The sequence below is a fragment of the Pongo abelii genome, chromosome 15 (assembly GCF_028885655.2).
Source record: "Pongo abelii isolate AG06213 chromosome 15, NHGRI_mPonAbe1-v2.0_pri, whole genome shotgun sequence".
NCBI classification, from domain to species: Eukaryota; Metazoa; Chordata; class Mammalia; order Primates; family Hominidae; genus Pongo; species Pongo abelii.
Window position 1 is genome coordinate 45,325,717 of NC_072000.2, and position 16,064 is coordinate 45,341,780.

General features: G+C 41.0%; 1 protein-coding gene and 1 non-coding gene across 3 annotated transcripts in view; both read left to right on the forward strand.

The window, feature by feature from the left end:
* Window positions 1-227: 227 nt before the first annotated feature.
* On the forward strand, window positions 228-356 carry LOC134760156 (small nucleolar RNA SNORA31). The gene has a single exon (XR_010137086.1). It is a non-coding gene; the product is annotated as a small nucleolar RNA SNORA31 (small nucleolar RNA).
* An 8,649-nt stretch (window positions 357-9,005) lies between these two features.
* LRFN5 (leucine rich repeat and fibronectin type III domain containing 5) overlaps window positions 9,006-16,064 on the forward strand; it is a 316,314-nt gene continuing 309,255 nt past the window's right edge. For both annotated transcript variants that reach the window (XM_002824703.4, XM_054530061.2), the window contains exon 1: window positions 9,006-14,241. The gene's annotated coding sequence lies outside the window, so the exon portion shown is untranslated. The remainder of the gene's footprint in view (window positions 14,242-16,064) is intronic.

The following is a 16,064-nucleotide window of genomic DNA, read 5'->3' on the forward strand; positions in this document are numbered from 1 at the left end:
TGGTTTTGTTTTATTAAGCTTAAAAATAGCAGTTGAAATACCTGATGTAAAAATTCCTTTCTAACTTTAAATTTTTATTCTTGGGAAATTCAAGCATTTCCAAATATGAATAAATGGAGTAATTTGAAAAGTAATTATTACTGACCTGCATGCATTCATATTAATGTTCAAAGGCATGTATTACTTTTTGTATAAGCATAAATAAAAAAATGCAATTAATCACGTATTTATTTATCTGACAGACCTGCAGTAGTTACTGGATGCTGTTAAGGTTTCCACTACAGATGCAAGAAAAGTGTCTCACACTTTCTGTCTGTCTGATTGCGACAGCTAAGATTAAATCAGGTAGGACAGTAATTCCAGAAACATGGCTGGGAGGGAGATAATGTTCATGACACAGAAATAATCTTGTAAACAGCAAATATTTTGTTTTATTCCAAAAGGAATCTAAAATTTGAATTAAAAATATATTTATAAACTACTTTTCATCTTCTTAGGCTGTAAATACCAACAAAACATTTTGATTATAGTAACATAAATATAAATCACAGGGGCTATATGTTAAATTAATAGTAAATGTGAATTATGTCATTATAATTTTGACTAAATCAGAGATACAGTACAATTAAATATCAGATTTGATAAAGTACTTATTCAGTTGGAGTTAAGCTTAATAGATTGTGTATCAAGATTGTTTCATCATTAGTTCATGCTTATGAAGCCTGAAAAAGAACCACTACCAGAATCAGAACAGGGAGTTGCCTTTTTATCATGATTGCTAAATTTAAAAGACTTCTGGTTGTCTTGGATTGCAGTTTCTTAAAGTCAGGTATTCTGTTTCACTTATTTTACAGTTATTAGCTTAGGACAAATAAAACAAAAACATATTTTAAAATAAATATGATCTACCCCTATTGAACAATATGTTCCATGTAAATTTTATGCATATAAACATATGGCTCTAGTTAATATTAAAATCAAAGAGGAGAGATTTAGGCAGGTGTTTGATATCACAAAACAAATGGTTAAAAAAAAAAAGCCTGGCACATTATCTTATGCATTGCAACACTTAAGAGATGAAATAATAAATAATAAATTTGAAAAGACAAAACATAAATTTAAGGATTCTTTCTACTGACTACATTTAAAAAAACTTACCACCTCATACAAATGTGATCTACATAGAATGTGAGATTCTGAATTTGCAGACTGGGTTATAGCTGAAACTACAGACACACTTCAGTACTTTGTGGATGATATTCACTCATTTTCTTTTCCAAAGTTTAACAACTTTGTTCAAACCTGGTTTTCTTTTTTAATGGGCTGCACTCATCAATGTTGCCTTTCAGTCTGAGCTTTCACCTCTTAGTGTATACCATGGCGTAGATGCATTGCACTAAGGCAAAAAAAATAAAAATAAAAATAAAAGACCGGGCGCGGTGACTCACGCCTGTAATCCCAGCACTTTGGGAGACCAAGGAGGGCAGATCACGAGGTCAGGAGATTGAGACCATCCTGGCTAACACGGTGAAACCCCGTCTCTACTAAAAATACAAAAAGTTAACCAGGCGTGGTGGCTGGTGCCTGTAGTCCCAGCTACTCGGGAGGCTGAGGCAGGAAAACGGGGTGAACCCTAGAGACGGAGCTTGCAGTGAGCTGAGATCGCACCACTGCACTCCAGCCTGGGCAACAGAGCAAGGCTCTGTCTCAAAAAAAAAAAAAAAAAAAAAAAAAGCAAATGAGCCCCAGTGGGAGAGAGTTTACAATCAAGAAAGTGTCCAAGACATTATACATTTCAAAAAACAGAAAAATATTTTCAGGGAAAGCAATATTAGCTTTCAAAGAGTAGTTGCCACGTGAACTAAACATTTGCTCTGTAATTATAAAATCACCTTGCATATTTTTACAAGAAGAATGTTTTCACATTTACATAAACTGGTGTAGGCATGGCCACTCTACACATATTGTTTTTCTTCTTTGACATTTAAAGTTACATTGTAAGTTTCCACTTACACTGTAGTGCTCTGTGCAACATTTTCCAGAAGCTTCTTTCCTAACTATTCAAAAAGGTACTCTTCTAATTCTGCAATTCTAAGAAGAGTCATTCTGATGGAGGGCAGGCAAGCCCTGAAGTGGGGCTAAGCCAGTCAGGGTTCTTGGCTTTGCCCAAGAAAGAATTCAAGGGCAAGCCAGAGGCAGAAGAAAACAGCTTTATTGAGGAGGCAGTGTTACAGCTCCAGCGGTGCTACTGCTCCGTGACTGCTCTTGCAAAGCTACCGCATACTTACATACTAGAAGCTCAGGGCAGTTTAGCAATCACATTTATACACACTTTTAATAACATGTCGAGTAAGAATCCTCTTACCAAGGATAAATCAGAAGTTTTTAAATAACAAAAGCAAGAAAGAGAACCTAGTTGCATATTATAAAGACAGAACACAATAAGCAGAAATGAGTTGAAGAGGTCGAGGAATCCATCTCATAGCTCACTGGCAATTTTCTAAATTTCTACTAAATTCAGTGGTACTACTAAATCCAATCAAAGTTTCCAAGATGAGGTCAGTAGAAAAAGAAACTGCCTTATTCTAGTTCACTGCCTCACATAAGGGTCTATTTCAAAATTAGTAAATTTTTGATTTTTTACATTATGAGCATTTTCACATTTTAGAAAAAGTTAAGATTTAAAACTGCATCTCACCATTTACCAAATTGAAAAATCAAACCTTAGTGTGTTATAAAGATCCATCATATGTGCCTGGGGGTATGTGCATGTTTTTCACATTACTACTTGTCTTTTTAATAAATCATTCATTTACCCTCGTTTTATTAAAAGTATAAAATAGGCTGGGCGCGGTGGCTCACGCCTGTAATCCTAGCACTTTGGGAGGCCGAGGCGGGCGGATCACGAGGTCAGGAGATCGAGACCATTCTGGCTAACATGGTGAAACCCCGTCAGCACTAAAAATACAAAAAAATTAGCCGGGCATGGTAACAGGTGCCTGTAGTCTACTAGGGAGGCTGAGGCAGGAGAATGGCGTGAACCCAGGAGGCGGAGCTTGCAGTGAGCCGAGAGTGCGCCACTGCACTCCAGCCTGGGGGGACAGAGCGAGACTCCGTTTCAAAAAAAAAAAAAAAAAAAGTATAAAATAAACATATCTGTGGAATGTAAGACAATGTTTTTGAAAATAGAGTGTTTAGTTTTAAAAAAAGCATTTCTAGATAACATACAGAGAATTGTTTATGTATTACAGAATAACTATTAACTTGGAGTTTACCTTTATTCTTTGCTTTCTCCATTTTGTTCCGTTCTAGATACGTTGAACTTTTTAATGTGAAAGAAAACTAGAGAGTGATAATATATCTTAGTAAATGAAGTCTATATCAGGAGGTACCTAATCCTAAAGCATACTGTTATGAAAATGAATGAATGAATAAATGTAATGCTAATATTTTTACACTTTTGGCTACATTATTTAGTATTTTAAAAAAATAGTATCGAAAATATTCAATCAGAAAATTTAGCAAATCCTCAAATTTGTAAAATTATAAAAGGTAACTGTAATCAATGCTGGACGCACAAGTTTGAAAACAATATAGAAAAGACTACAATGCCATATAATTTTTCACAATGATTTCTCATGCAATTTCTTTTATTTCCTAAATTCTGTTGATAATAAAACTATTATAAAATAGTTCCCATAATTGGTGGTTACATTAATTTTTCAACAATAAATTTTTTGGTTTTAAAATGTTCTAATGTTACAATATTACAAAATGTTAAAACATGCCAAACTAAACACAAAATAAAACAATAATTTATGTTTTTGCATATCCAAGAAGAAATTAAATATATAATAGTTACAGCTTAAATTAATAATTTATTAAATTAATAGTTTAATGTTGACAATAGACAAATTTACTTTAAAGTGGAAAAATGCTGCATAACAATATAATGCAGTTTAAAAACTATTAAACTAATCACATTTTCTACAAATATAAATGTTCATGATTATTTTAATGGATGGTAAATAACTTAAAATCTATATTTAATGTTTCTGTTTATTTTCACATTACCCTACTTTTATTTTCAACATTTCTTAATATTTGTAACAATTAGTGTAACATTTTTACCTCTAATGAGTTTTAAATACCTCAATAATGTTTAAGTACCTCAATAAGATTCTATGTGTGTGTATGTAAATAGGAGGTGGTTCCAGAGGTCTCAAAAAAGAACAAACTTGGGCTTGATGTATACAGATATATATATAGAGAGAGAGAGAGAGAGAGTATATATATATATATAGAGAGAGAGAGAGAGAGAGAGATAGAGAGAGAAACTAGTCTGAAAGTCAAAGACCAGTTGTATAAAATCCATGGAAACTTCTTTGATTACTTTATTCTAAAACTAGCCCTTTTAAAGGGGAGATAATTTAAGGTACAAAACTTCTAAAAAGCATTTTGAGAACAAATCACTTCTGAGGAGAACAAGTTGGATATGAAAATTTTGCTTAAATTTCATGTTTGAATTAATATATAATTTGGTATATGTATTATATATAATAGATTATATATTATATAATATATATATTTAATATGAGGGAAAATAAAACATCAGTAGAATATTTTAGGCATCTTCTCAAGTATTTTATCTCAGGAAGCTTTTATGAGCAGATTTTCTTGATTAAAAAGTAGCTTATTTTGAGAAACTGTGTTATCTGTACTATACTTTAATGTGAAATTAATCATTCATTACATGATTTGAGATAGACTGACAGGGAATAGAAATGTTATCTATGGAGTACCTACTTCTACTGGGTAGTTTATATACAGGCAGTCATTAAAGCCTGTCAATCAGCCCTAAATATAAATATTCTCATTTCTATTTGATATGCATTATAACTTGAGGATTCAGGTGAGTTAAATGATTTACACAAGTAACACAGTGAATCTCAGAACCATGATTCAAACCCAGGTTTGTTTTATTCCAAAACTTTGTTTAGTAATACCCTGGGCTGTATCTGGTACTGCAGTAAAAGACTTCATACAGATGTTTCACAAACTACCTCCCAAGGCAGTTAGAATGAATGTGGGAAAAATAAACCAGAAACTAAGTGCAACAGAGAAGCTATTATTGGAGTTAATAGGAGGTGGTTCCAGAGGTCTCACAAAAGAACACACTTGGGCTTGATAACAAATTGTAGTTGGTGAAATAAAAACAAGATCATAATGTAACAACTAATTTGTTGGTCTCTTAACCTCTACTAGATGGTAAGCTATATTATGAGGGACACAGGCCATGAAAATTATGGTTAGTCTTCTTCCTCCAGTGCCTAGTGCAGGGCACAGGCTATAACAAGGCTTTCATGCGCGTCCATGTGAAGAGACCACCAAACAGGCTTTGTGTGAGCAATAAAAGCTTTTAATCACCTGGGTGCAGGCGGGCTGAGTCCGAAAAGAGAGTCAGCGAAGGGAGATAGGGGTGGGGCCGTTTTATAAGATTTGGGTAGGTAAAGGAAAATTACAGTCAAAGGGGGTTTGTTCTCTGGTGGGCAAGAGTGGGGGTCGCAAGGTGCTCAGTGGGGGAGCTTTTTGAGCCAGGATGAGCCAGAAAAAGGACTTTCACAAGGTAAGGCAAGGACCAGCCATTTTCACATCTTTTGTGGTGGAATATCATCAGTTAAGGCAAGGACCGGTCATTTACACTTCTTTTGTGGTGGAATGTCATCAGTTAAGGCGGGGCAGGGCATATTCACTTCTTTTGTGATTCTTCAGTTACTTCAGGCCATCTGGGCGTATCCGTGCAAGTCACAGGGGATGCGATGGCTTGGCTTGGGCTCAGAGGCCTGACAAAGGCGTTCAAAGAATTTACATGGAATGAACAAAACTGCAAGCAGAGAAATAAAGGACCCTGTGTGGAGAAAGAAGTTTGATGCTAACCAGTCACAGAAAGGATTCCCTTTCATTACAGAAGTCACAGCCACTAAGAGCTGAGATACAAATCCGAAAGAACTTTAACACCAAGCTAGCCAAAAGATTGCATTCAGTTACAGGAGTTATTGCGAAAGAACAGTAACTCAGTCTTCTCTCTAAACAGCTGTGATTTAAAGGGGAAAAGAAAAAGAACCAGTAAAGAGATTAAAAGGCAAATTACCTAATCATGTTTTAGAAATTTTTAAAAAAATGACTGTTCCAAAAGAAATTATCTGATTTCATGTAAATAAAACTTATCACACATCATTTTTTAATAAAAAGGATCTTTAATAAAATAAATTAAAATTAATTCTTCCTTCTAAATCTATGGGGGCTTGTAAGAAAGTCCAACCATGTGGTTACAACCACGTGAGAGTGTCACATTACTGCCGACTTGTGGCCACCTGCCTGAAATTCAAGGACAGAGTTTCAAGATGAGTAATTAAGAAGTTGAATCTGCCTCAACCTTGAAGACAGATTCAGTTTTCTAATTTGGCGCTGGAAGCCATTATCCATAGCAAAGCAATACAGGAACAGGAAACCAAATACCACATGTTCTCACTTATAAGTGGGAGTTAAATGATAAGAACACATGGACACAGAGGGGAACAACATACACTGGAGCCTTTGGGAGGGTGGAAGGTGGGAGGAGGAAGAGGATTAGGAAAAATAACTAATGGGTACTCGGCTTAATGCTTGAGTTATGAAATAATCTGTACAATGAACCCCCATGACACAAGTTTACCTGTGTAACAAACCTGCACATATACTCCTGAACTTAAAATAAAAGTTAAAAGCTGGGCGCGGTGGCGCCACCTGTAATCCCAGCACTTTGGGAGGCCAAGGCGGGTGGATCACCTGAGGTCAGGAATTCGAGACCAGCCTGGCGAACATGGTGAAACCCAGTCTCTACTAAAAATACAAAAAGTTAGCTGGGCGTGGTCGTAGATGCCTGTAATCCCAGCTACTCAGGAGGCTGAGGCAGGAGAATCGCTTGACCCTGGGAAGCGGAGGTTGCAGTGAGCCGAGATCGTGCCACTGCACTCCAGCCTGGGTGACAGAGTGAAAGCTCCATTTCAAAAAATAAATAAATTAATAAATAAATAATAAAAGAAAAAATAGAAGTTAAAAAAAAAACCTGTAAAACTAAAGCTAAGAAGCCAAATCTTTGTTATGTAATTATAGGGCAGATGCACTTGATAGCAATAACTCAAGCATACCCTGAGAAGGTTCCTATGGTATAAGAAGAAGGTTTGTTTGGAGTTCTGACCTAAGAAATTCAGGACTGGCCAAGCTGGAGATTCACTCCTTAACTATGGAGGACTTCTGAACCCCTCGCCCATACCTTGGAACTCAGGCCATAAAGGGGACTGAGGACGTTTGTTTCGGGTAAAATGGAGGTTGCTAGCTAGAGATTCCTGAATGAAGATGCTACATATCCTGTATGCTTTTTATAAACAGTAGCAGTTTTCCTGTCCAGCCCACTGTATATAACTCCTCCTGGCCCGAACTGTATATAACTCCTCAATAAATGCTGTGTCTGATTCATTGGCTCTGGGTCTCTCCTTCTGCCTCTCAGACACGATGTCAGATGTCATCCCTATTGGAGTTAACAGGGGTCCGGCATAACAATAATTCTTAATCAGGCTTTTAACGTAAGTATGTTGAAGAAATGAATTTCATAGACATTCAAACAGCTTATTACTTCTACCTAATATGATTTGGTGTGCCTACCTGAACTCCTAAATCAAGTCATAACAACAATTACTCTGATGTTTTATTTTTAAGATAATTGCTTTACGACTAGATTCATTTTAGAGAACAGTTTCACTATCTAGTGGAAATCTTTTTGAAATGCTATCTATACACACACGTAAATTTAAAAAAATATTTCTTTCAAAGGCTAAAGCTAGGTGTGAATAATTTTTCAACAGCATTATCAAAGATACAAAAAAGGAAAATATAAAATATAGTACCATGCTTATTCAATTTGGTATACAAGGCTAAGAATGATTGAGGTGCCCCTGCTTCCCATATGTATTAACACACTTTGCCAGAAAGTCTACTTTTTATAAATTAAGTTGGCTTCATATTCCTGATGTAGGCTGCTAGTCATTCATACTTTAGCTTAAATTAGTCTGATATAACTTATTTTTTTAAAGGTCAATTAGATCTATCTACTATGACTCAATGGAGTTTTGATGAGAAGTAGAAATTGTAATAGCATAGAATTCCTCTTTGGGTCAGATAGTCCTCGAGAGAATGATGCATTTTGGGGCCCTTGGGTAACTAAATAGGAGCACCAGACAAATATGAGGAGTTAACATCAAGGTATCAGCAAATAAGCAAGAAAAAAATATGAATGGAGATGAAAGATAAAATTTACTTCTAACTTTCAGTATTAAGAAATGTCCTTTCTCTACAGCAATGCTTATCTCCGAAGTAATTCCTTTCCTCTGAGATCTCTCAAAAAGTCTCTGCTGAGGATATAATCTCTGAAAGACATTGTATTTGTGTTTCAAAAAATTAGGTTCAAAAACCATTTTTCTTGGTAAAATAAATGTCTACTTCTGTTCAGTAATTTATTGGGTTCCCAGGGCTAGTTCCAGTTTTCATCAAGTAGACCTTGATCTTTTAGTTCACTATTATGATCTATAAAGGTTAAAATATACAACAGAGATACAGAAAGAAAGGAAAGGAAATGTGTTTTATATAAATCAAGTTTAAAAAATCAAGAAACAATAAAATAAGAAAAAATATTTCTGTAACTCAAAAGAAGATTAAACACTAAATACATTTGGTTCTTTTTGTTCCAATGAGAAATCTGTTTACCTACATATGCCAGAAATATGCTGGGGTCTTCAACTCTGTTTTGAAGTCAGTTGAAATATACATTTTGGTGAGATCTAGTTGCTAAAATACACTGTATTCTAGGACTTCAAGGTCAGTTGCAACATTGGAAACATGCTCCTAATATAAGCACATTTCTTTTTATATTTCAAAACTATGTAGATTAAAAAAAACTTCAGTGTTTGGATTTCATTTATTCTGTTTAACTCAGATTTGTTTTCAATGATATCCCTTCATTTCAGAAACTTGTATTTCCTTGTTTCTTCTTACCAATTTCCAGTCTTGAACTGTCAGATAACTTATATTATATTACATTATATTAGTAAAAATAATCAAAGTAGAAATAACTCAATAGTGATTTCTCACCCAGGAAATTTGAAGGTAAGGTATTTCCAATTTACAATAAGCTTCTTCAGTTACATATAAAACAAATTAATGAATTAAAGTGATAACTTACCACATACTTTAATCCATGTAAATAAAATGCATAAGATGTGCAAACTAATTGTTAACGCCATTAAAAAAAACTAAATCATAACTTTTTTACTACCTTAAAGAGGAACTCAAATATTAAATAACAATATAAACAGAAACTCAGGTAATCTTTTGATATTCTTCACTTTAACTGAAAAACATTCACATCTCCATTAATTACCTGAAATTAGCAAAATACTCTTTCTTTCCCCAAATCTTGGATTATTCTGGGAAAATAGGCAGACCAACACTTATCACCATTGGTCCTCAGAAAAATGGCCTTGGGAGAACAAGAAAATTGACATTATTTTAAAAGTGATTTGACATATGCAGTAAATCAGGGGACACATTAACAAAGTAAGGCAGATATACTACAGAGGTAAAGAGTTAAATCTAAATTATTTATGAAAAAAATTACTTCTTTTTAAATGTTAATGTTTAAAGGAACCCTATTCTAGAAGGAACTTGTTTGAACTTTTAAAAGTATGCCAACCTTAGAGTGGCTAATAACAATAGTTTTATGAGCAAACTAGAAATTGTTCTTGCAAACATCCTAGTTTTTGACCTGCTAGGGAATAAAATTTAAAGAAAAAAAAAAAAAAACTTTGCTAGCTCTGACATCCATTGGGAAATAATATGCTGGTCTCTCTCCCGAGGTCTTGCCGTTTTCTAGCAACAATCATGAAACAAAATAGAAGCTTTCTTCTTCCTCTCTCTTTGCAAATTCTAATCAGCCTTTGTAAAGGGGAAAAGAGCAAATGCTGAACCAGGAGAGTGAAAGTTATCTGGTTTTAGCAGAGATTATTGAGATAAAATGAGGAAAGTAGAGGAAAGCACTTTCAAATATAATGCATTATACACAGGAAGGCTACAGGAAACGGAAAGAAGTGTTTTCCTGGGCCTGGTAGGGCTTGAAACATGAAAGAACAATGAAAAATTAAGCATTAAGCATTATTACTCCCAGCATTAAGGAAACGTTGATTTCATCTTTCTCAAGCTGAAAACACACACACACACACACACACACACACAGAGTTTCTAAAACACAAACACACACAAATTCCAGTATATATTTGAACTTTGTTTTGTCCCAACCCTTGACTTCTTACAGCTAGGTCAGTGTGTCCCCTCCCTACCTCAGTCTGGACACCATAAAAAAGAAAACAAAAAGTTATTCAGCCCAGCCATGCAAGGTCTTCGTGTTTCTCATTCAACATTTTATACTTTGATCCCTGAGGTAACGGAAAATCCTTATCGCCTGGACTTTCATTGGTTCCTATCAGCTCAGCTGGAAAGGGTGGCAAGTGGGACAATCCTGAAGAAAAAGGAGTCACCCCCACGTCCTAAAGTACTTGGAAGTGCTCGCTGGGATCTGCCTGTACTCCAGGTTGGTGCAACTCCACCGCCCTCCAGTGAAGTCCCAGAAGCGATCAAGTTTAAAGTGAAAGGGGGATGGAAGCATTTTTTCTCCCTATGCCTTCGGAGTCTGTGGCTTCAGTTTGCTGCAGGTTCTCTCCGTGGACTTCTCAGAAACCTCAATTTTCCACTTCGAGGGACAGAAAGCTACAAGGAAAACGCTGATGGCTTTGGTGGAGATTCTCCTGGACTTCAGTGGTGTCCTCTGGTACATCTGTCCGCGATGTCCCTTTGGTTTATTTCTGTGGTCTTCCTGCGCAGTCCCTCAGCTGCTCCGAGTTTGGCCTTCCAGCTCTCCAACTCAGATCCTGAGCCTTCTAAGCTCCCGCGGAGACCATGAAGTCCCGGATCTGGCGCCGCTCGCCGACCTGGAGGGAGGCTGCACGGCTGAAGTGCAGTCTCGGAGCTGCGCTCCTCTGGAACAAAGCAGCCAGACGTGGCTTGAGTGGATTCCTAAGCCAAGCGTTGGATCCGGAGTACCAGGGGCAGAGAGGGGGAGCAGAGGAAAGAAAGGAGATGTGAGCAGTTTCCACCTAAAGCACTTCACTCCTCGTGTCCTTCCCCGACAGAGATAGCTGTGTGGTTCTTCCTTACGCGTGGGTGCAGGTGTGCGCGCTTGGGGTGAGCCCATGGTTGTGCTCGAGTATAAGCGCGCCTGTGCACCTCCAGGGCAATGGTAAAGCCTGGCAGAGCTCTTTTTGGAACAAAATGAAAGAGCTCCATATCCACGGAGGCCACCCATATGAGCCTTTGCCAAGTAGGACAGAAGAAGCCCTTGTTAGCCAGCTTCCCTTTGCAACTTCCTACTCTTCCTTTGGGTACAGACTGGTGTCTGCGCCAGCTAGGATCAGAGCTGAGAGCGAAGGTGCGCGCAGTGTCCGAAGACCACGTGCTGGTGAACCCACAATGAGAAGCGAAAGGGTTTCAGGACTCTAGCAGAAAGGAAGAGCAAGATTTCACTCAGGGTTTCCTAAAAGAAAGAGTTAACTTTGCTTACTGGCTTTTCCAGGATGGAGGGAGTGGGTATAGGGTCGGGGAGAGAAGCATTGGGAGTCTTGTCGGAGTCTCAAGCAAAACCAGGCGAGGGCTCCGGGCAGATCCATTCCCGCAGGGCCCTGTCTAACCTCCTTTCCAGTCGCACCTTTTTCCTGCTTTAGACCCTGCGTCTGTGCCGGTGACCTTAGAGACTAGGTCTGGCTTATGAAGACTGTTGGGCTCCCTTTCTGCCCTTGACATAGTAAAATGTGACCAACTGCAGTATTTGTAATGTCTGAGGCTGAGCTGAGTTGATTCCCAAATATAAATGTTCTTTTCAGAATCCGCTCCCATCTGATTAGTAAGCAAATCACTACCCACAACTAAGGGGACAGCGGAAGCCAGTCTCAGATGACTGAAACCCCAAGTCAGTAGCTCTCCTCAAAATTTCCGGTGGGTTATTATAGCTAATGACTTTTCCCACCGCCCTAAGCAGCCGAAGCTTGACTCAGTGATGATTCTATCCTGTAACTGCGAGGAAGTGGGCGATCAGCAAATTGCCCTTTTGCAGGAGGCTGGGGACGCCCCTGGAAGTTCGCCTTCATTCTCCAGGTTTTCTGCCTTTTCCCTTCCCCCTTCCTGCAACGCCCCCGCGCCTCCTCAGCCTAGGGATTTCCTGGCGCTTCGCCGGCTCTCTCCGCACCCCCCTGATAAATCGGTTCAGAACCAGTTTGGCTGGGAGGCCCGAGGGCTGACAGCAGCTGAGCGGCCCCGGCCGGGGTCTTACGGACTCTCGGGGTCTGGCCAACACGGCCGCTCCCGTCACTGCGGCGCGGGCTGAGCTCACGGCCGCGCGCCCGCCGCCGCCGCCGCCGCCGCCTTCATGCTGCAGCGCAGGGCTAAGTTCCACGCGGCCAGGAGGCCGCCGTTGCCCTCACGCGCCGCTTTGGGAAGCCCAGCTCCCGGGTTCGCCCCGGCCGCGGCCGCAGCCCCGTACCTCGGCTGTTTGCCTCGCGCCTGAACTGCGGACTCGCCCCAGCGCGGTGGCCAGCGGGCGGGGCGCTGTGTGCAGCGGCGCGCAGGGAGGCGGTGAGCGTGTGCAGAGCTGCCCGAACGGAGGACTATGTATGTGTGTGCGCGTGTTTGCGTGTGTTTGAGCGTGTTTTTCCTTCTTCCCTTGAGGATGTGAATGATTTAGCAGCTGGCTGCTCCCTTAGGATTCTTGACTTTGGGGGCTCTGGGCTGTGAGCACAGCCCACCCTTATAATCCATTTTGCACGGTCGGTTATATCAGAAAAAAAAGCGCAACTGGACGGGGGTGGGGCAGACCAACGAAACCTTCTAGACACATACACACACACACTCACAGGAGAGAGGAAGAATTGAAAGACTTGAGAAGACTTTGATAACCTCCCTGCTGGCCCTTCTGTTTTCCGGAAAGATCCTGGATGTTGGCTACCTTTTCAAGTCATCTTGGCATGTCTCTAGTGTTTTGTAAGCCGCTTTCCAGCTAGCTGCGTGTGTGTGTGCGCGCGTGTGTGTACGCGCGCGCTTATCTGATGCATTTGACTGTCTTTTATCCAACTGCCCAGAAGCAAATGTGTTAACTCGGCGATGCCCCTTCATGCCCGGGTTCTTGCAGAGCTCTGAGGACGCCCAGACCCATTTTCCTGGCTGGATTTGGAGCGGCTGCTGGGCTGCGGACCCAGGTGTGTGGATCGCTTTATCCAGAAGCTTGGAAAGCGCCAATATTAACCTGCTTCCAGGTACATCACAAGGTCAAGAGAGTGTCTTGCAGCCCTCTTGTTTCCGTGTATCTACACCTTCTTCTCTTGGCCAGAAGGATATTTACGTTTTGGTCCACAGCATTTGAAGCCAAAAGTTCAGCCCTTCGAACTGGTTTGCTATACAAAACAAAACAAAACAAATAAGGTAATGAGGATTGCTTATTAAACTGCTTAACAAAATCCCCGACTCTTCCTCAGCCCTTTTTCGGCTCCCTCCTCCCCACCAAAATGTCACCAGCTCTTGAATTACGTGGATTCGGGTTGGAGGAGAACTTGAAGGAAACGTGATTAAAGGGCTATGCGAGAACGCTCTCTTTGCTGCCCGCGGTCCGGTGGGCTTCGAAGCCAATCGTGAGAAGGACCGGTTCCCTCCATGCTGCTTCCTCCCCGTGCAGTGCTGGGTGTGCGTGTGCAAGTGTGAGTGCAAGTGCGCGCGCGCCTGGGTGCGAGTGTGTGTGAGTGTGAGCGTGTGTCTGTGTGTGCGTGCGCGGCCGCCCTGCCTCTGCCCGCTCCCCGGGCGCGGAGCCGCGGGTTTCATGGGGCGATTGCAGAGGATCCCCCACCCAGCGCGACCTGCGGGCAGCGGCGGCAGTGGCAGGAGCCGCCTTTCCGATTCCCTACGATGCGGGTGCTGAGCTATGGCAAAGGGCAGCGAAGTGACGAGCGAGACCCGCGTACGACTGTGAAAGCCACCTGGAGCCACCTTGCCGGGATTGTACCTGCAGGCAGAAAGTCTTCCTACGACCGTCTTTTCCCCTAGAGGCACCAGGTAACAAACCACCGATTACTCGCCTCACCCAATTTCCTTTTGATCTTGTTTCTAGTGTCTTATCTGCATTGCAGGCTACTTTACTTATTAATGTTTTGAAAATCATTGGGAAGGATTGGGTATCCAAGGGCGCCTGCTCTGTGATTTTGTAATACAATTTCTAGTAGGTGAAATATAAATCTATACCTAAGCACTTCATCTAGTAGTGAAAGCTTTGAGAATATGGATGTGCTCCACCCTGACGATATTTTTTGAGAGCTAGGCGTGTGGAACCTGTCTGAAGATGCCAGAGATCAAAATTCTGTGTTTCCTTCAGGCTGTGGTTGCCACGGACCATTTGGTACCCAACCCTTTCCAGATTGTGGAGTGTGAGTGGGTGTTTGGTTTCCACCCATCATTTAAACCGAAGATCTTTTTTACCCTTTTCTACCTCTGGTGCCAGGTTGTTTTCGTTTCCTTGTTGTGGAGGAGCTTGCCAGATCTTTTTAGTAGTTGTAAATTACGCATCTGGAGACTTTGACTCGAAATGGAGTTTTCTTGGAACTTGGTATGCATGAAAGGGAATATATTGTCACGGCTGTGTGTCTTGAGATATGGTGTTTAACTGCCAGGGCGTGCTTTTATGTAGCAGAATAAATCCATGAAAGAAGTCATTTTTATATCCAGCAGAACCAGGCTAAAACGATAGCCACCACCCAACATTCTCTCCAGCTGTATTGTTTCCGTCACGGAGAGGGACTCCTGTGCGCGTTTGTTTGTTTGTTTGTTTTGTCCCTGTATAATAGATATTTTGAATTTTTTTTTCCCGGTGCCTTGATTTACAAGGAGCAGGTTGGATTTGAGACTGCCTAATTAACATATTGGGTCCGGTGTGTTAAAATGAGATTCCCATGGCCGGCTGAAGCAGAACAAATTTAGTTAACTTCCAAAGCCCTTTACCCTGGCGCCTTTTTTTCCCTGAATTCCCTTTCGTCTCATCTCAGCGCCCGCCCCCAACGGAAAATTTCACTCCCTTCTCGAATACATTAGAATTAACAAGATAAAGCACTTCCAAAGTAGTCTCATCAATGTTTTATTCCATAGTGAAGACGGTCTGAATAATTCAACTAAGGAGTGTTCGTTTGTCTCCCGCCTTTGGGAGCTGCTTGCTGGCTACATTCAGCGGAGGATTTGGCCCAGCCAAGCTCAGGGTGCCCTGCTTCAGGAGGCAGTGACTGGGGCTGCTGGGGGGCGGGGGGTTCTCTTTGCTAACGCAGTTTAGGAAGTGTAGGGGCGCTGCCTGATTTTCCCCCACTCGCTGCGTTTCTATAGATATCCATATGATGGCATTTGCAGACTTCTAGCTGGCCGATAGCTGCTCTGCTTGTCTCTGCGCACTGACGTCCCCAACTCCTCTTCGAATCTGGGCTCGGCTGCTGCTGCAGCCCTCGCAGGCTGGTGGTGCTACAAGGCCATATATGCAGCGGGCTTTGGGGGCTGGGCTCTGCCACTGCAGCTGGCAGGCCGGCTTTGACGCTTTCTCCGGGCGGGGCGGAAGAGCTCGGCGGACCCCCTGGCAGACAGCAAGCGGATCGTGGCCGAGGGGCCGCCTGGATGCGAGAGGAGGGAGATGCCCAGAGCCACAGAGGAGCGTGGAGGGCGGTGGTGTCCTGTCTTTGCCTGCAAAACCTTTCTCTCTCTCTCCCTCCCCCTCCCCGCCACAATGAATATTCAAGAATATGGAAGGAAAGCTGGCTACAAAAATGTCTTGATATTCAAATACTGCATGATTTATCAGGATTAAAAACCTGAAGCTAAGTGTGTATTTCCTAGATTTCCATTTG